Source organism: Podarcis gaigeae (genome assembly GCF_964106915.1).
Source record: "Podarcis gaigeae genome assembly, chromosome: 14".
NCBI lineage: Eukaryota > Metazoa > Chordata > Lepidosauria > Squamata > Lacertidae > Podarcis > Podarcis gaigeae.
Window position 1 is genome coordinate 36,677,008 of NC_139690.1, and position 20,112 is coordinate 36,697,119.

General features: G+C 43.0%; 1 protein-coding gene across 8 annotated transcripts in view; it reads left to right on the plus strand.

Moving 5' to 3' along the window:
- Nucleotides 1–10,934: 10,934 nt before the first annotated feature.
- The window catches only part of LOC310831043 (ankyrin repeat and fibronectin type-III domain-containing protein 1-like), a 350,791-nt gene continuing 341,613 nt past the window's right edge, over nucleotides 10,935–20,112 (plus strand). For 7 of the 8 annotated variants that reach the window (XM_083711065.1, XM_083711073.1, XM_083711075.1 and 4 more), the window contains exon 1: nucleotides 10,935–11,287. The gene's annotated coding sequence lies outside the window, so the exon portion shown is untranslated. Of the gene's footprint in view, nucleotides 11,288–11,622; nucleotides 11,647–20,112 lie in introns of those variants that run through there. The other variant, XM_083711072.1, reaches the window with a different exon arrangement.

Genomic DNA, 20,112 nt, shown 5'->3' on the forward strand with positions numbered 1-20,112 from the left:
CACAAAAGTTGGCAAAAACGAAACCTATATTTGTTGTTGTTGACGTGTTCACACAAAATGGCTAAATTAAAAAGTGTATTAATGCAAATTAAAATATACATGAAAAAATTAACTTGCTGCTACAATGGCATGCTTTGGTGCTTTGTTAATCCTCTGCCCACGCCACTAAGTAATGCCTGATATGGTGGACATAACACCCAAAGATGCACTGGTGAAAAACTGCTGCCCATATAGTTTGTTGCAGAAGTACAATGACTGGCTAATGCTAAAAGCCTGAAGCCTGAAAACACCATTGTTTCTTCATTTTGTCACTGACGACAGGCAGAAGGAAACTGATTGATGGTTAAAGACCATACACAAGGTACATTGAACATACTTACGTCACAATAAGGGCTTGCCACTTATTCCCCCACCCATCAACCTGCATTTTCTTCAGAAAAGGGGCTAATGCACAAATAAAACTAATAGAAAGCATTTCACCTGTTGTCTTCTTGCTGCTGAAACAAAAATAAATAACCAGGTGCCAGAGAGCTCCAAAATGGGAAGCATGCCCAGAGGTGTTTTGATAAGGCAGGAAGCTGCCAGCAGTAATTTCCAGCTGAAAGCCTTCACATTATTTGTAATTTTCATCCCCCCACAAACCACCCTTTCTTTCCTTGTAAAATAAGACTTATTGCGGGGTGTGTGTGTGTGTGTCAGTTTGGCTTGAAAGGCAGACATTCTGAATTTGAAATCTCCCCTCCCCACTGCTGCTCCTTGGATAACAATTGGGATTTAATTGTTAAAACATGAACTGTATACATAACTGTTTATCACATCATTAGCATCAAGCTGTTAATGTTGTGCATGGCGAGAGGATGGTCCATTAGAGCAAGTGGGGAACTGCCACACCAAATTCAGCCTTCCCCCTCAGCCAGCCCCCACCTGCCTGCCTTCTTACTTATTTATAACTAGTCCGGGTGGCCAAAAGTTTCCCTCCCCTCCTATAAAGGCATCTTTCAAATACAGCTGTCCTTTCATAGCCGCTCTGAAGAAAGAGGAGTGTTTTGAAAGATACATAAGAAAAGTCTGCTGGATCATGCCAAGGACCCAGTTAGTCCAGCATCACGGACCTGAGTACAGTCATTCCTTGGGTTACAGACACTTCAGGTTGTGTGTTTTTGGGTTGTGCACCATGCCAAACCCGGGAGTACCGGAACGGGTTACTTCCGGGTTTCAGCGCTCACGCATGCGCAGAAGCGCTAAATCGCGCTTTGTGCATGTGCAGAAGTACTGAATTGCACCCGCGCGTGCACAGACACGGCACTGTGGGTTGCGAACGCTGCGGGTTGCGAACGTGCCTCCTGCACGGATCACGTTCGCTACCTGAGCATCCACTGTACACTTGAGATTCCCAGCAACTGGCATTCAGTGGAGACAGAGCATGGCAATCATGGCTAGTAGCCATTGACAACCTTTTCCTCCATGAATTTGTCTAATGCTTTTTTTAAGCGTTAATGGTTGCTGTCACTACTTCTTGTGGGAGCGAATGCCATAGTTTAACTATGTGCCGTGTACTTAATCTGCCTTACTCTTCCACTTGGAGTTTAGTGTTATGGGGAGGAGGAGCATTTCTCTATCCAATTTCTCCATACCATGCCTACCCTAGCTGAAAGCAGCACCAGGGGAAAGTGCTTAGCTAACTGGCCTAGGGTTTTGTTGTCAGTTTCATACCCTGAATACCTGATTGTGTATGCATATCAATTTTTAAAAGTTATGCTGTTATAGACCATTCATGTTGACCATATATATATATATATATATATGCTTTCGTAGATTTTCACGGGTACAGGAATGCAGGTTTTGGTGTCCTCGGGTGTCTTCCCGTGTAAAAGTTGGGGTGTCTAGGCGACGTTTCGACGAGGTCTCACTCGTCATCTTCAGGCTGGTGCTTTCGGCTTCTTGTTACTGGAACAGAGCGGGATCTCAATGTTTGAGTTCCTATAAATACTGTAGAGGGGGTGTGGTGTCTAGCCTCCAATGTTCTGGGCAGAGAGGAAGTTCCCAGGCTAGTGTGCCTTTTCTTCTTTTGTTCCTTAATTACTTGAGAGATACCTTGAGTGATTTCTTGAGTGATATCCTGAGTACCACTGAGTACGTGCATTTATTCGTCTGTTTGTTTGTCCAATGTACGTGGCTGGGCATACTTTGCAGGGTATTTCATAGATCCCTTGGTTTTCCAACTGGATTTTATCCTTGGGGTTTCTGAGGATATTGGCTATTTTTTGGTTGGTGCAATCCCTACACAGATCTGGCTGACACAAGCCACAAAACCACAGCTCGCCCCTATACACGAAGCCAAGCCAAAGCACAACTAAGTGCAATACAGCCATCTTCTCAGGAAAACTCTTCACAAAGTTCAAGAGGTCAAGACACAAAGACTTTAGCAACTAATCCACACCTAATGACCCACCTAAGTGGTACTCAGGATATCACTCAAGAAATCACTCAAGGTATCTCTCAAGTAATTAAGGAACAAAAGAAGAAAAGGCACACTAGCCTGGGAACTTCCTCTCTGCCCAGAACATTGGAGGCTAGACACCACACCCCCTCTACAGTATTTATAGGAACTCAAACATTGAGATCCCGCTCTGTTCCAGTAACAAGAAGCCGAAAGCACCAGCCTGAAGATGACGAGTGAGACCTCGTCGAAACGTCGCCTAGACACCCCAACTTTTACACGGGAAGACACCCGAGGACACCAAAACCTGCATATATATATATATATATATATATATATATATATATATATGGTATATATATATTCCTATGCAGTTCAATCTAATTCCAAATTATGTCTTAACAAAATATCAAAGCCATGTCTGGTCTACAAGGAAAGCTTGCTTGCTGGTTTTGTTTTATTGGTTTACTTAATCGTGTATATGCCACCCTTTAGATTTACAGCTTCAGGGACAGATGGCTTAATTAAAAACATAACAAAGATGAACTATTAAAACAGCAATAGTAAAACATATCAAAACAGTAAAACCAGCAGAGCTAGTAAAATGCTGTCAGTAGCATTAAAGCATGCTCAGGTGACCTTCTGGAAAACATGGGTAAAATAACAGGTCTTCAGGTATTGAAAAGATATCAAGGTTGATTTTAGGTGGGCCTCCATGAAGAGAGCATTCAACAAAAGTTTTAATCCTTTTCTAGAACCAAAATACATGTATTTGGAATTAGAACCAATGCCTATTAATTTCAATGGGTCTATGCTAAGTCCATACCCTGCAACATTTCCTCAATGAAAATTGGGACATCCCATTCCATAATTATAATTATACTATTTATACCTCACACTTCTTACTGGGTTGCCCCAGCCACTCTGGGCGGCTTCCAACATTTATAAAAATACAATAAAACATTAAACATTAATAAAACTTCCCTACACAGGGCTGCCTTCAGACCGCTTGAGGGGTCAGATAACTCCATTACCCTCCAACATTTCTCTGATGAAAACAGGGACATCCTAAGGAAAAGCGGGACATTGTGGGATCAAATAGAAGCCGAGGTGGCTTCTGTAAATCAGGGACTGTCCCTGGAAAATAGCGACACTTGAAGGGTCTGTAAAGTCTGACTGATTTGAGTTTAGGAACAACAAAAGAGCAGCACTCAAAGGCCCTATCTGCACTATACATTTAAAGTAGTATCAGACCACTTTAAACAGTAATGGCCTCCCCCACCACAAAGGAGCCTGGAAACTGTAGTCTGTTAAGGGGGCTGAGTGTTAGGCTCTTCCCCTCAGAAAGCTACAATTCCCAGTTGCCCAGTAAGAGTGATTGCTTGTTAAACCACTCTGTCCACTGTAGCTCTGTGAGCTCCCTTAACAAACTCACTTCCCAGTATTCTTTGAGAGAAGCGTTTAAAGGATTTTAACCTAACTGTTTAAAGTGATTTCACTTATTTCAACAGCATTAGGTAAGCTTGCTTAAAATAGCCATTTCGTAACATTTTATACAATTATGAAACTGCTAGGTTGTTGTTTTTTATTAAACTGGCGGTGGAGGCAAAGCACAGTCATTGTGGCTAGTAGCCATTGATAGCCTTGTCGTCCATGGAACTGTCTAATCCTCTTCTAAAGCTAGCTAAGTTGGGGGCCATCACCCTCTTGGCAAAGGAAGATCAACATGGCCCCATCCATCGACCAAAGAAGGAGCAACTGCAAGGAACTTGCTTCCCTTCTAGAAAGAAGAACACTCTGCTCCATTTGAGGACATCCCCACCCCTGAAAGGTGGGATATAAAGAAAGAAGCAAGCAACCACAGATGATATTAATGAGTCCACGAGTCAAGAATAGCACTACAAGCCTTTCTACTGTGTGCAGTAGTAAGGCTTTTGGGCATTTTACTCAGTTTTGTCCCATTTGCATACAGATTAGAATAACAGAAACAGTGTTGGAAGGGACCCCATGGGGGGGTATAATTCAACCCCTTGCAATGCAGGAATCTCAACACGCAGCTCCCCATCCAATTTGAAACCATACCAGACCCTGCTTGGCTTTGCAAATGTACTAGCAGTTTTATTGCTGCACCACTAGGATTAATGTAAACTGTAACTTTTGTTTTCATAATGTGAACATCATTAGTGTGGCTTTGGTTTCAGCTGCTCCAGTGCAGCTGGTTATCTTTTTAAAAAACTGGCTGTGAAAGGTTGTTTCAGTAGCAAAAGCACAGGTCTCAAGAAAAGGAGAGAAAACTAGAGTGCAAGCAATTTTCTTGCACTGTCCTTGGATGACTTTAATCTCTTATGCTTATGCTAATTACATAGTCGACAAATATGTGGATTAGTCATAAATGGCATCATATTTTGTGTATATATCATAGATTACTTTCCCAAGTATTGCATCAGACTATGTGATTTTCTTCATTAAAAAACAGAATAACTTTCAAGTCTGCTACTTTAAAAGTACATATGTAGGCCAGATTTTTCTAATACCAAACATCTGGGAGGTTTTCGATAAGGATGTTTCAAAGAGAGATTAGGGTAATATAGCCCAATATTTCCTCCCAAAGTGGCACATCAGCTGTTTTGGATTTCTCTTTCACTTCTTTCTTCAATCAGAAAGCCCTGGTTTAATTCCTAGCATCTCCAGTTAGGGCTGTGAGAGGCCCCTGGCTGAAACCATGGAGGCTGCTGCCAATCAGTGTAGACAGTGCTGAGCTAGGTGGACCAGTGATTTAAGGGTCTATATTCCAAAATACAGTTGTCCTTTACTAATAGTCCTACCCCATCTGTGCATTGTAGAAACCCAGCACCAGTCCTCCTGTAACCCATGTTTTGAGTCACCTTTGGGAATGACTCAGTTAACCTGGCCCATATTTTGATCCTGCCAACGTTTATTACTGAGGTCAGATTGCTATCAGCAATGGAAACTCCCTTCACTCATTTGTGGCAGTGAACACCAAAGTCGTGACTAATTACTAATTTACTCTGAAAAATGCTGACTTGCCTTTAACATCAGTGAGACTGAAGCATTTTTTTCATTTGCTCTCCTGAATGTACATCTCATGCTAAGTTTACAGAAGTCTTCATGGCATCCCATGGAGCCAGTGCCCGAAGGGTAAGAGAGATTTCTAGTTCTTCCTGTTTGATTCTGTTGCTCTTGGTCACAAGGTTTCTTTTGGATTCAGAGCATGACTTGGAGTGTTTTAGCTTTCAGATTCACTACATACAATTTGTTTGCCCCATCAGTTTTGAAATTTCATAGGATTCCTCTGCCCCCTTTTGATTTTTTAAAAATTTCCAAACGCCCAGTTTTTCTTCAGTATGATTATACAGAGAATATTTTCATATTGCTGATGTATGTTGTGGTTGTTGTTTTTTAGCACAACATGCTAATTTTGCTCATGTGCTTTTCTTTTTGCCATACTGAGTGTGGTTGTTGTGCTGGTTGGGGACGACTCGTGGCACTCTTATAACCCGTGCCACTCCTACCAAGCCCTTCATAAAAAAGCTGCTCCCATTTCATTGCATAACCACCTACACAGGGAGTCATGGCAAGATTTATTAGGAAAACCATTAACTCTCATGTGCAACACTATACCTCTCTCATCTCATATCCAAGCACAAGAAAACACGGCAGATTTCCTATTTGGAAATTATAAGCCTTCGGAGGAGTGCAGTCCTGTCAGCAGAGTCAAATAACACAGATGTAGTCTAGAGAGTTAAGAAACTGATAATATTGTTACATGCCAACCCCATTCTCTGCCGAGTGGTAGCAAGATTCCTGTGTGTGTGTGTGTGTGTGTGTGTGTGTGTGTGTGGTGCTTACCCAGGGTTGTGTTTCCATTGTAAAACTGAGGCACAGCAGAGACTGTAGTGACTTTAAGATATATGATTTTATTTACACATATATACCCTTGAGCCTTGATGGAAGTACACTGGTACCTCGGGTTACATACACTTTAGGTTACAGACACTTCAGCTTACAGACGCTTCAGGTTACAGACTCCGCTAACCCAGAAATAGTACCTCAAGTTAAGAACTTTGCTTCAGGATAAGAACAGAAATCGTGCTCTGGCGGCGCGGTGGCAGCAGGAGGCCCCATTAGCTAAAGTGGTGCTTCAGGTTAAGAACAGTTTCAGGTTAAGAACGGACCTCCGGAACGAATTAAGTTCTTAACCCGAGGTACCACTGTATTGCACAACATTCCATCCCTAGATAGTCTCTTCTTGCTTCTCCCGTGGCTTCAGCAAGTTTGGGTCCAGAGCAGAAGCCAGCCATGCTCCCCACTCTCTGGGTGCAGCACCTCCCAGCCAGCCTGCAATGCGTGCTGCCTGTCCTTACTTCTCACTTTTTCAAAAACCTTCTGCAAAAGGATATTTTTTTCCTGTGGTGACATCACACCCCTGTAACCCTGACAACCTCCCCCTCCCAATTCTACTGTCTCTGTTCACAGAAGGACAGCATTTGCATTGTCAATCGCTCTTAATGGCCCGGTACTCTGATCCCTTTGTTTCTTAATGGCCTCTCTATTAGCCATCTCTTGAACAAGAAAACCCGGTATAGCCTGTATTTTTACACTGCACCTGGCATCTTCCTTTAATACTCCAAATACTAGCTAAATTATTATAATTAGTAAATTTAAGCATTTACGGGGACTGGCCCCCTCCAACTCATAACAATTATTTACTGGATAAGCTGAACAAAACGGGGTAACTTGAGGAGAAATAAAATACAGTCGTACCTTGGTTTTCAAACAGCTTAGTTCTCAAACGTTTTGGCTCCCAAACGCCGCAAACCCGGAAGTGGCTGTTCCAGTTTGCAAATTATTTTTGGAAGGCGAAAATCCGATGGGGTTTCCGGGGCTTCCGATTGGCTGCAGGAAAACTCATTCAGAACTACTTTCCCCCTCAGCTGTCAAATCTCAATGGTCTTCCTCAGTGACTACCAACTCCCATTTATTAGAACTGCCAACCATTCAGAGGCTCTCAGTTCCTTAAATCACACACTGAATGTTCGATGCCAGGGAGGTCCAGCCCACAAGGCCCTGGGCAACATTTAAAAAAACCCTCTTAAAGCCTTAAAAATCAGTCTGATTATTGGTAACATGTAGTTAATTATTTGCATAAATGTTTATTAGCAATATTGGTTTTGCTGTATACATACATGTTTGTTTACAGAAAAAATACCAATTAAATATTAATATTAAATATATTACAAACACTTTAATTTACAAAATGGGAGAATCGTATATTAAATATATGGACATTGATTGCTAGTTTTTCTTTCATCCTACTGATATTATGAGGATATCAGCATTCCCAACAGTATCAAGCCTGTGTGTTAATATTTGTCTTATTAGATACATGATATCTTCAATATTTGTAGAGCACTGAAAATGGGAGTATATATAAGGTAGTTTAATATTTAATATTTAAACTTCCACCAACACCACTTTACCCATCTTTTGCAAATATTGTATATCCTCGTTTGCTGCTAAGAAGCCAGGAATAATAAAATGGGCATTTTTTTATTTGGTTATATTCACTCCTGTATCATGGTCCTTATTGGGATATTATTTCTTATGCTGTTCTTAAGTATCATGGTTAACAGGGTAAGAATTCAGTGTGCAGCTTCAGTCTACCACCACAGGCCCATTGCTTAGTAAGGTTACATTTAATGATATAAGTGGAATCTGTGGTAACTCTGTGGGCTACTTATGGTTGCATTAAGAACTGTATTCTTCATTGTACTCCCTCTTCAGTCCAAGTTTATTTTGTACCTTATTATTATTATTATGATTACTTTTTTCTGAAGGGCTCTTCACATGCAAAGTTACACCCATTTAAAGAAAGGTATGTTTTTTCATCAATTAAGTCAAACTGGAACAACAGGCCATGCAGAAACTCCTTGGGCTTGATCTTGCAAACACTTATGATTTGCTAATGCATTATGCAAGAGATATGCAGTAGGATGAAGAGCGTGGTTAATAGATCAGGTGAAGCAAAGGTAACAAGCAGCCTCTCTACCTGGTCTGCTGAATTTTGCTCCTCCCCCTCAGGCTTGCATAAGAAGCAAAGTTAAGAGCTGCTGCAAGAGGATTGGATTAAAACTCAAAATGACCTAGACAATTACAAATTGATTACATATTAGAAGAGACTAAATGTAGTCTCTTAAAATATGAGAACAGTGACTCTGCAGTGCTGTTGCCCTAAAGGGGGGATAGGCAGGGGAGCAGACAAAACTGCTTGGGCTAATAGCTCAGAATAAATATATCCCAAAGTATGTTTCTCATGTATTCATAGGTCAATGCAATCCCATGGGAAAATACATAATAAACACATGTTATTGAATGTGCTGCCAGTTAATTCAGATAGCTACTACCCACAATTTTCAATCAAGTATAATTCCATTGTTGCTTCTTAAGCCCATTTAGCTGGAAACACATAAGTTCCATTGGCCTCAGACTAATGTCTGAATTGGATATGGAGAATCTGGTGACCACTGGATGATGATAAACTCCACTGAATATGCTATCTGGGACTGATGGGACTTGGTCAGGGATGAAGGGAGCTGTAGTCCAGCAACATCTGGAGGGCCATGGGTTCCTCATTTCTGCTTTGCATAAACATGATTAGAATAAGAATGAAAAGGACAAACACCAGTTATGTTATGATAGCAACTGCCAGTTACCTTATGGCAACTGCACATCATAAACTTATATTTGAATCTTAATACGTACTTCACACAGAAGTAGCCATTCCAGATGTTATTGGACTCACAAGAAGCCAGCACAGCTAATGACCAGGGAAGATGGGAGCTAGAGTCCAGCGATATCTAGAGGGGTGTGTGCTGGATATCCCTTGCTTCATGGGCTCCTTTGGGAGAAAGGTTGGGATATAAATTAAAATAGTAACAATGAATTTAGCTGAATTAGTCCACTGTTCAGATTTTGGGCACTCACCTCATTTTAACCAAAGGCCACCTCTTTCCAAATGAGTGCCTTTCATCAGCTGAGACAAGAACTTCACTTGAGGTCTCACCAACGGTAGCCTGGCCACAGCTATCAAGGACTGACTACTGTAATATATGAGGCTGCGTTTGAAGGGCATTCAGGAATTACAGTTACTTTAAACACAGCTGTCAGGGTACTCATTGGGACTGGTTGATGGAAATTTATCTCACTAGTGCTGAAAGAACTTCATTAGCTTCCAGGCTGTTTCTATGGTGCTGGTGCTTATGCTTAAAGCCTTCTATGACTTAGGATCCAGGTGCTTGAAGGAAGGCTTTTGTATCATCAACAACAACAACATCATTTGTATGCCGCCCATCTGAATGGGTTGCCCCAGCCACTATTGAGTTCCTTCAGGTGCTGGTAACATCCAAAATGGATAGGTGCTGAAAATCTCAGCAGTGGGGGTAATGATGGGGAAAATGCTCTCTAGTGTGTAGAATTCATTTAGGAAAAGTCTGGGTCCTGCTTGCAGGCTTCTCAGAGCCAGTGTGGTGTAGTGGTTAAGAGCGGTAGTCTCGTAATCTGGGGAACTGGGTTCGCGTCTCCGCTTCTCCACATGCAGCTGCTGGGTGACCCTGGGCCAGTCACACTTCTTTGAAGTCTCTCAGCCCCACTCACCTCACAGAGTGTTTGTTGTGGGGGAGGAAGAGAAAGGAGAATGTTAGCTGCTTTGAGACTCCTTAAAGGGAGTGAAAGGCGGGATATCAAATCCAAAAATCCAAACTCATATGGTCAGCTGCTGTAAGAACAGGATACTGGACTAGATGGGGCATTGGCCTGATCCCACAAGAACTTTATGTTCTCGTAAAGAGTGGAGGATGACTAATCTTGTGGGCTTTTATTAGCATTTCAGACTGTTAATAGTTGGTACCTGTTGCCTCTGCTGCTTTTTGTTGCTGCTTTAATTTTTTTTTTTTAAATTCTTACTGTTCATATAAGCTGTGTTGAAGCTGCTGGAAGCAAAAGCCTGCCAAGACCACCTACAGTTGTCATTTCACCGGTCAGGAGTACCCATAGCCATTTCCTGGTTGTCATGAGGGGTCTATGTGCAAGAGCTTTTCAGCCACATCCTTCCTGCATGCGCACTTCGCAGTGCAGTATTTAATATGCCCAAGAGCATCCCTTTGAATCTTGCCTTCCCGCCTTGGCCCTGTTGTTACTGCAATCCTATTTCTGCCTTCTCAGAAGCCAGCTCCACCAAGTTCAGGCGGAGCTTACACCCAACCGCAGAAAAGACAGCTTTTAAGACTGCAGCCCCGCGTTATTAATAACAATTAAGCACAGCTGCTCCGCTGTTCCCCCACCCCGCGCCATATACACAGCCACAGCTTTTGCGCTCCTTTCCGCCCCCCCTCCTAAAAGGGAGTTCAGCTGAGCTTTCTCCTATGCGTAGAACGGCAGCCTCAAATCCCCCCAGCTCCGCGCATGCTTACTTGGAAGCCCACCTCGCGCTCACTCGCGGGGTGTTTCTGCTTCTTCCAAATTAGGACGGCAGCCGCGGTAGCGGCAGCTTTTCCTCAGAAGAGTTTCCCGCCCAAACCACCCCCTGCCTCGCGCTGGGCGGGCCTGAGGGCGGGCCGAGGAGCGAGGGGGGCCGGGCCGTGCGCGCCTCTTTCCCTTCCCCTCGTTTTCTCCTCATGCCCGCAAATCTGTTGTTGCCACCGCCGCCAACACGGCTGGAGCGGGCGGGATGGAGAAAGGAGGTGGTGGGTGTCGCCCCCCGTGAATTCTTCCTCAGTCGGTAGGAGCAGCAGCAGCAGGAGGAGGAGGAGGAGTCTGTGGTGCCAACGGGTATGTTGCCGTCCCTTCAGTCTGCACGTCCCCAGACCCGCCTGAGGGAAAGCGAGAATAGGCTTTGCCGCTTCCATGAACCCTCATCCCGGCGGGAGGGATGGTGCTACTGTCCCCTCCGCCTTTTTTGCCTTTTTAAATCAGCTTGCCTTTTAAATTCAGCTTTCCTGAAACTTCTCTCCGCCGCCCCCCCCCCCCGGCTGGCCGGCGATTATTTTACCAAGGGTATAATATGAGATCCGTATCATCAGCCGCGAGGGAAAAGCGCTCTGTACATGGTCAGAGGCGTCCTTGGTCTCTCGCTCAAGGCAGAATATACTAATTCCTCTTGGTTGAAAGCAGAAGGTATGAGCTTGGAGGTAGGGATGCCAAGGCTGGAGTTGCGTTTTTCGTGATTCAAGAGGAGGTCCCTGGTTCCTTTGTGGTGGAAAGCGTTCTGGGCATGTTCAGAGGCACTGTCGTCTTCCAGTATTTTTTGTGCGTTTCGGCAGACCTGTTAACGCAAAATAAATTATGGAGCAGAGCCTTGGGGTGGGGAAGCTTTTAAAGCCCAAGGCTTGGGGGGGGGGGGGGCAAATGCCAGTGGTGGGCAAGCCTTGAGGGAAATGTGAGCTGAGCAAAGAATGTGAATTTTTACCTCGGTACAACAGGCCAGCTTGCTACACATTTATCCTCCATCCATGGAAGCAAGAGGCGTTATCAGAGTTCAAGAGCCAGTGCGGTGTAGTGGTTAGAGTGTTGGACTGAGGAGACCAGGGTTCAGATCTCCACACAGCCATGAAACTCACTGGGTGACCCTGGGACAGTCAGTGACTCTCAGCCCTAACCTACCTCGCAAGGTTGTTGTTAGGATAAAATAGGAGAACTGTGTGTAACCTTGAGCTCCTTGGAGGAAAGTTGGGACAGAAATGTAAAAGTAGGTAAATAAAATGCTCCAGCCAGGCTGAAAGAAAAAGGTGGAAAGCAGGGCCAGGGGAAGAGGCTTGGAGGGCCACATCTTGCCTGTGAGCCTGAAAGTCTCCACCCCTCATTTAAGTTTTGTCAGTAGGTGAGTTAAAAGCAGAGTGTCTTAATGGTGTAGCAGCCAAATTCATTGAGGTGGCAGTGTGAGGGCAATATGTTCAAGGCTTGGAACCTGGTGACTATGGCCTAAGTGGCACAATCCTGCTTTTCTGAGCCTATATGTGGAGGAGATAGAAGGAGAATGTCACAAAGTCATTATTTCCCAGCCCACATTTGACTATTAGCATCTTTGGCAGGGTGCCCAGCAGGGCATCATATCTCCTGGAGTCTCCACTAGATGTGCACTTGATGTACCGGTATTTTGCTTGCCAGATCACCCCCGCCCCCAACCCTTTAGCCAGATTTCTGTTAGGTCCCTGGGGCATTAACAGCAGTCAAACATGTTGGATTTCCATGGTCTCTGTTCCACTCTCTTCCCTCACCCTGCTTGCTGTTTTCCCAAAGCCATGCCATGCCCCTCTGTGCTTCTAGTCATTGCCCAGCTGTTGAAATCTAACAAAGGCTTAAAAAAACTTTTCATTTTCCCCCCTCCCACAGAAGATAGCTGTCCTCCTCACCCAGCATTTGGGGGGGGGGAGTGGGGGGGGGGAGGAGAGATCTTACCAATTGGAAATCATGTAGCTGCAAAGCTAAAATCCAGGACTCTGAAAAAGCAAGTACTGTACTGTTAGCGATGCCCCATATTGCTTATTTTAATATCTTGTGTCTCATTCCAAAGCATTCCAGTTGATGTAGTTTTCACAGCTCAGGAGTGTACCTTTTTTTTTTTGCAGTTTTGATCCTTGGGCATTTTTTAAGTGGTTGAATATATTAAGCCAATTTTCTTCTCTTTCCCAGCAAGCCTGGTTATCCCCTTTGCCTGCTTAATGCCGCTTGCGTGTGCCTTGGCTCTTGCTATTTGGCACTAAGTACATGCATTTCCTTTCTGTGTAAATTCTTTTACTTTCATGGTGTGTGCGATTTGGTTTACTTTGCAGAAGCTTTGGAGAGAAGCAGAGAAATACTTGTTTTAATCCCTTGGAAACCTCTCTCCTTCTGCAGCCATAGCATTTTACATGGTTTTTTTTTTTAGCAACTATGTATTTTTGGTTTGGCGGGCTGTTGATAGCCACTTCTTTTATCTCATTTCTCTCCACACCAATGTACGTCCCCAAACCCAGAAAGTGCGAAGGTTTTCTCCCTCTCCCCTCTCCATTTCCCCAGCAATTAGGTCTGTGCTGTTGGAATGCTCCTTTGGGCTGCTGTGAGAAGGCAGGCTTCCTGCTTTCTTGTCCAAATATTCAGTGGGGAACATCTCGTCCGGAGCTCATGGAACAAGTGAGCAAAGCTTGCTGGTTTAATAAGGAACAGGGAAAAAGAGAAAGAGATGACCAGAATTATATGAACCTTTTAAAAAATCAAAACAGAAATTGAGTACATGCACGTACTTGGAAGCAAGAGCTAGAAAGGGCTAGAAGAGCAGGCATCTCCAAACACCCCTATTGTACCTAAAATGGAATGTAGATTCCCTGGTTCTGCACCCAGAAGCTGATTTCAGCAGGTACTGTGCCTCTGATCACTTTGATGTTCTTGTGCCTCTTCAATAGTTCTGTGTTGTTTTTTCAGATATTTGCTGGTTTTCAAAGAGAGATTTTCCTGTTATGTTTGAAGTAGCTAATTGGGTAGCAAAACACTGATGAAACAGGATGACTTAATGCTCTTGTAATGCTTTTTTTGCTGCTCTGCTTCTTCTGTACTAACAGAATCTGCTTATTTGAACAGTCAAGAGCCATAGTGTGTTATGTATATGAATTGACATATACTGTGCTGGGAATTTCATCCCTTAGATAGCATCATTATTTTAAGTTCCCATTAAGGAAGGTTTAATTATCCATTTATAAAATAGGCTTTGCACTGAAATTATTTAGCTTGAATAGGAACAGGTTCACTAGTAATCACAGTACATATTTTAGACTAATAGATTCTTTTTTAATCCATGAGGTGAGTTGCCTCTGTGCCTTCCTAATTAGAAAACACCCATTTACTATTAATAGTGGTTGACACATATTTTGCCCCTATGACTTGTAGGCCAAAATGGCTATATCAGGGGTAACCATCATGGTGTCCTTCAGATGTTGTTGGGCTAAACAACTCCCATTAGTCCTGGCCAGCAGGTCCAGTGGTCAAGTATGATGGAAACTATATCCCCACATCTTCTGGAGTACACCACAGTGGCTAACCTTGGCATATAGGTTGGCTTGCAAGGCTGTGCATCTCAAACAGCTCCTTGAAAGATAAGCTCCTTTTGTAACAGGACTGTGTTCCATGACAGTGGGAACAGGGATCAGCCCATGATGTAGGGGCCTAGGGTTAAGTTCAGTAATGTTGTTAGAGTACTAAGTTTGTGGTGCGAAACATCCAAAGCTGTAGTTCCAGACAAACATACCTGGAAGCTAGCCCCACTGATGTCAATGGCACTTTCTTCTGAGTACATAGGATTACACTATTAATCTAGGATTGTATTCCCCCCCTCTATCTGGGAAAATACTGATGTTAAGTGCTTACTAGAGGTATGCATGCAGTCGACTGTCAAGCTGGCTATTTCAAAATGAAGTGCAGTTTCTCAACTCTGCAGCCAGCTGCATAGCTAGCCGCTCGGGTGTCAGGGCAGGGTACGTCAAAGAGCCTACAATGAGTCTGTCTGCCGCATCTCCCTCAGCTGTAGGGTGGCTGTGGGGGAGGCATCAGGCAGACACAAGCTCCATGTTGCCATTTTGGGCAGCGCAGAGCCAGCAGGTGCCCGAGCCACTGCGTCACTCCCAGGAGAGATGTGTGGCTCAGGCGTGCTGCAGGCCCTACAGTAAGTGCCACCCTCTGATGTGCGGTGACCAGTGTACCCTGCCCCCTAGCTATGCCTCTATTTGCAGCTCCAGGTCAAATGTAGTTCTCCTTTCTGTCTTCTCAGGACACTTCAGAGGACTGAAGAAGAGGCCAGATGGAGGAGTTAATCTCCCAAACCCAACTCGTTCCCACTAGCTTGCTGCCTTCTTATCTTCTGTTTTCATAGACCCAGTTTCTACCCTCCATTCCTAGACCCTTCTGTATCTCTTCTGAATCAGAGTACCTCAGATGAATGAACCATAGCTGAGTAAGAGAGCACATGCTTTGCATGCAGAAGGCCTTAGCTTCAGCTCTGGCATCTCCTGCCTGAAACCCTGGAGAGATGCTTTCAGACAGTATATGCATCATAAAGCTAAATAAACCAATGGTCTGACTTGGTGTAAAGCAGCTTCCTACATTCCTAATGGTATCCACAGATGCTTCTACTCTTTACCACTCTGACATTAGGGCACCTCATTCAATCACACCAAAAAACTCATCACTTTTACAATGTAGTTTACATAGAATTTCATTGTGTCTCAAAAAAACTGGTTGAATCTTGTCAAGTACTTCTCACCTCTCACCTTTGTGTTTGTCAATTCACCTGCTGCTTTGAGACCAATTAAAGCTGTCACCTCAGTTGATATACATGTAATGGTTTGGGGAAATAATAGTTTATGACTTGAAATTGACTTTATAAGGCTGGGCCATATAATCTGTGCTCCCCCCAATAGTTTCAGGCTGCAACTGCCATGATCCTTAATCACTGATCATGTTGGCTGGGGCTGATGGGAGTTCCAACAACAGTTGGAGGGTAACAGGTTCCCTCATTTCTCTTAAAATATTACACCGTAGTAGTACTTAATGTGAAAATACTGAGAGAGGATTAATTTTTGTTTTTAATGACTTTCTCAGCATTTATGCAATTTCTGGGTGAAGAGATAAGAACGTAAACATTCTTAAGAACTAGTGTGGTTAAGTGATTAGACTGTCTGGTCCAGGGTTCAAATCACCACTCAACCATGAAGCTCACTGGGTGACCTTGGGCCAGTCACTGCCTCTCAGTCTAACTAATATTGCAGGCTGCTGGGATTAAACTGAGAAAGGGAGTAAGTATTTTTTTTTAAAAAAAACCAATTTGATACAGACATGTGGCAGGTAAATGTACTGCACCTACTTATTAAAAGGGAATCTGTGTAAAATATATTGGGGTTTTATTCCACTAACATATGGAGAATAGATCCACTGAAAGTAAGTTAGTTTCCCATTTCAATGGGTTTTCTGTGGGTAAACGTTAGTGTAATATAGTACAGTACAACTTTTAGTACATAAAATCTGGCCATAGCATCTAAATAAGGCTTCTGCTGCAAGGCTTGTGTCAAGAGTGTTCTTGAAAAGTTTTATATAATTCTGCCTAGCTAGAGTTACTATGATATGACACTTTTCATTGCTTCTGCAAAGAGCAAAGAAAACATGGCCTTTCTCTTAGTCATCAAATGTCAGCTAGACATTTGCCAGAATCAGGAAACCTGAATTCTAGATGCCTCTGGCCACTAGAAAGATATTTTTTGTTCGTTATGGATAATATGCCAGGATAAATTTTTAAGGGATGAGAAATTTAGATGAGGATAATTAGTTTGTGGTAGTAAATGAAACTTGTATGGAAGAAAAAATGATGTAGCTCCCAGTTAAGGTACCAATGGATTTTTCTGAATCAGTTTCAGTTGTGCTGCAGGGCTGGTTGTGGGATAAAAGCTGCCTTGGCTGCCCTGTGGGGTGATCTAGCTGGGAATGAATGATGGGGAGAGTACAATATTTTGGAATGTTTTTACCTAGTGTTTGTAATTATATTAATGTGTTTGCTCCCCTGGGCTTCTTTAGGAAGCAGGGTAGGATATAAATTGGGGGGGGGGGGAGGGAGAATATTAACAATAGCAATAGTATTTATTATCTTGGATCTCTGGGTAGCTTTCAATAGCATTGCCCATGGAATTATCAGTAGACTAGTTGAGCTGGATGTTCAAGGTGCCATTGGTGGTGATTCTGCTACTACTTGGATAACTGATTCCAGATGTTGGTGCTGGGAACCATTTCTTGACTTCTTGGCAGTTAGGCTTTGGGATGCCCTACGATTCTCTACTCTTCTAACTGTGTAACAATTGCACAAAACAGTTGGAAGAGTTCATCCTGAGATTTGGTTTGAGGCACCACCAATGTGAGAGCCAGTTTTATCTCTTTTTCCACATCAAATTTAGGTGAGGTTCTAGGTCTCCTGAACTCCAGAGTGTGTTCAGTAACAGTTAGGATGAGGGCTTATAAGGTGAAACTTGGTCTACCCCTGGTGGATGGTTCATCCACCCAAGTGAGCGATGTTAACCTTTTCTGGAAAGGATTGCTTACTGATTCAGCATTATCACTTGAGGCCCAAGTGGCCTTTGTGACTCTAAGCACCTTTTATTTTCCGTGGCTAATATACCACCTATGAATCTTCCTGGATGTAGATGGCATGGCCACAGTTACCTCTCATTCAAATTAAACAGTCTATTTTATATGGGAATGCCTTTGAAAATGGCATCAAAAAATAAGTCTGGAAGATTTTTAACTGGGTCTGATTGATTTGGTGTACTGTATTGTATCAATGCTTTATCAGTTGCACTGGCTTCCAGTCTATTTCTGAGCCCAATTCAAAGGGCTGTTTTTGACCTTTAAAGCCCTTATTGGCTTAGGATGAGGGTAACTGAAAGATAATCCTCTCATATATTTCTACTCAGACTTTGAGATATTATTCAGAGCTCCTGTTCCAGGTGCCTCCATCAAATTATATGAGTCAGGTAGCTTTTTGTTGTGGAACCACCTGCATAGAGAGGCTTGACTGCTGATTCCTTTATGGTCGTTTTGGCACCTGATGATGATGATGATGATTTCAGGCCTTTAAAAACCTGCAGTATTCACTTTTAAATCCACTGCCTATCTGTTCTGTATTTTTAGTTATGCTGTGAAACTGGATTGCTGACTGCTTTATGCTGAAATTTGTTTTCTGTATTTTATTATTTTATGAGCCCCCTGATGACCTTTGTTGTTGTGTTGCCTGTATAACTTCCACAGATAAACAAGTTCTATATGTACTATGTGAAAGATAATTAGATCAGGGGGTTTCAAAGTTCCTTAAGGGAACCCTTAAACATTTCTCATAAAATCCCTGCACATTTGACATTTTTTTTAAAAAAAACCTAGTACAGTATGGTGTATTGGTTAGAGTGTCTGACTAGGATTTTGGACAACATAGTTCAAATCCTCAGCCATCAAGTTGACTGGGTAAGTTTGGGCCAGCTTCTGCCTCACAGTTTAGCCTGCTTCCTCTGCTGAATTCTGCGCACCAAGGTGCTACCAGACTGTTGTCTGACCAGCTTGCTAGCTTGCTGACCTTGGAATGTTGTAGAATGTAGAGGATTACTGTACTTTAAATAGGGTACTGACCAGACCTGTTGGACCTCCTCACTACCTGTTTGCAATGAGAGTATGTCAGAGAATTGTGCTTTTGTTCAGCTGCAACTACTTTATATGTTGGAGGAGAAGATGCGTTGTTGCAGACAAGTTGTCATTCAAGGAAGTTGCCATTATTTGACCTCTGATAAACTTCCAAGGAACTCTGGGTTACAGTTTTGTAAGCCGTTTTCTTAGAATGGTTATGAAGTCAATCATCATTTTTTCACACTCAGCAATGCTTTGTCTTTGCCAGTTTTTGCTATATTTCAATGACATTATTTGAACTCAAGGGTATTAAGGCAGTTGGTGGAGGTAGAAAATTGCTGCCCCCCCATTAGTAAAACATTTTTTTGGGGGGGAGTATTGTTGCTTGGCTTGCCGATCGAAAGGTCGGCGGTTCAAATCCCTGCGGCGGGGTGCGCTCCCGCTGCTCGGTCCCAGCGCCTGCCAACCTAGCAGTTTGAAAGCACCTCCGGGTGCAAGTAGATAAATAGGGACCGCTTACCAGCGGGAAGGTAAACGGCGTTTCCGTGTGCGGCTCTGGCTCGCCAGATGCAGCTTTGTCACGCTGGCCACGTGACCCGGAAGTGTCTCCGGACAGCGCTGGCCCCTGGCCTCTTAAGTGAGATGGGCGCACAACCCCAGAGTCTGTCAAGACTGGCCCGTACGGGCAGGGGTACCTTTACCTTTATTGTTGCTTGTAGTGTGTACATTAATTCCACATTTACCTCTGGTAAACAGCTTTTGCAAGTTATTTTTATTACTTCTAGAACCTGTGAGACTAGAGTTGACATTAGGACAAAATTAATTTGTCTGTACAAAAGGGTGCAATTTGTGTCTCTGCTTTTTTAAAAAATGAGTGTCTACTCTCTAGCTCCTTTTACTTAGAGATCTGGCATACTGTTCAAAGCATTTTTTAGTTTAAAAAAATTGAATATAATGTCTTCTATTGATTTATATAACTTGAAACCAAAATTTCTAAAACAGCTTTGCAAATGCAGTAGATATTGCCCATTCTAGTTCTACAGTGATTTCCAAAAGGCAGATTATAAGAGGCATTATCAGTGGGTTGCTAGACTGGCAGTAGTGAGAGCAGAAAACAATGCAGCCCAGGGGGGGTTAATGCACAACTGATATCTGTATAAGGGATAGTCAAAATAAGGATTTTTAATAAGGACAGAAAGTGGTGGGAGTGGGGAAACTAGGAATCAAGTATGTTACTGAAAAATTGTGAAAACAAAATTGCAGGGTTTTAAGGGGAGGAAATATTCCTAATGGGTTTGCAAGCATCATTAGAGATGACTATTTTTAACTTATGGGCCCCCAACCAAATTGCCTCTAATTGGAAACTGAGATGTGAATAAAAATAGATGTGCACCTTAACATCTTGATGACTCTTGGCATGCAAGTGGAGCTTCTAAAATATTATAGGCACAATGAGGTATGTATTACCTCAT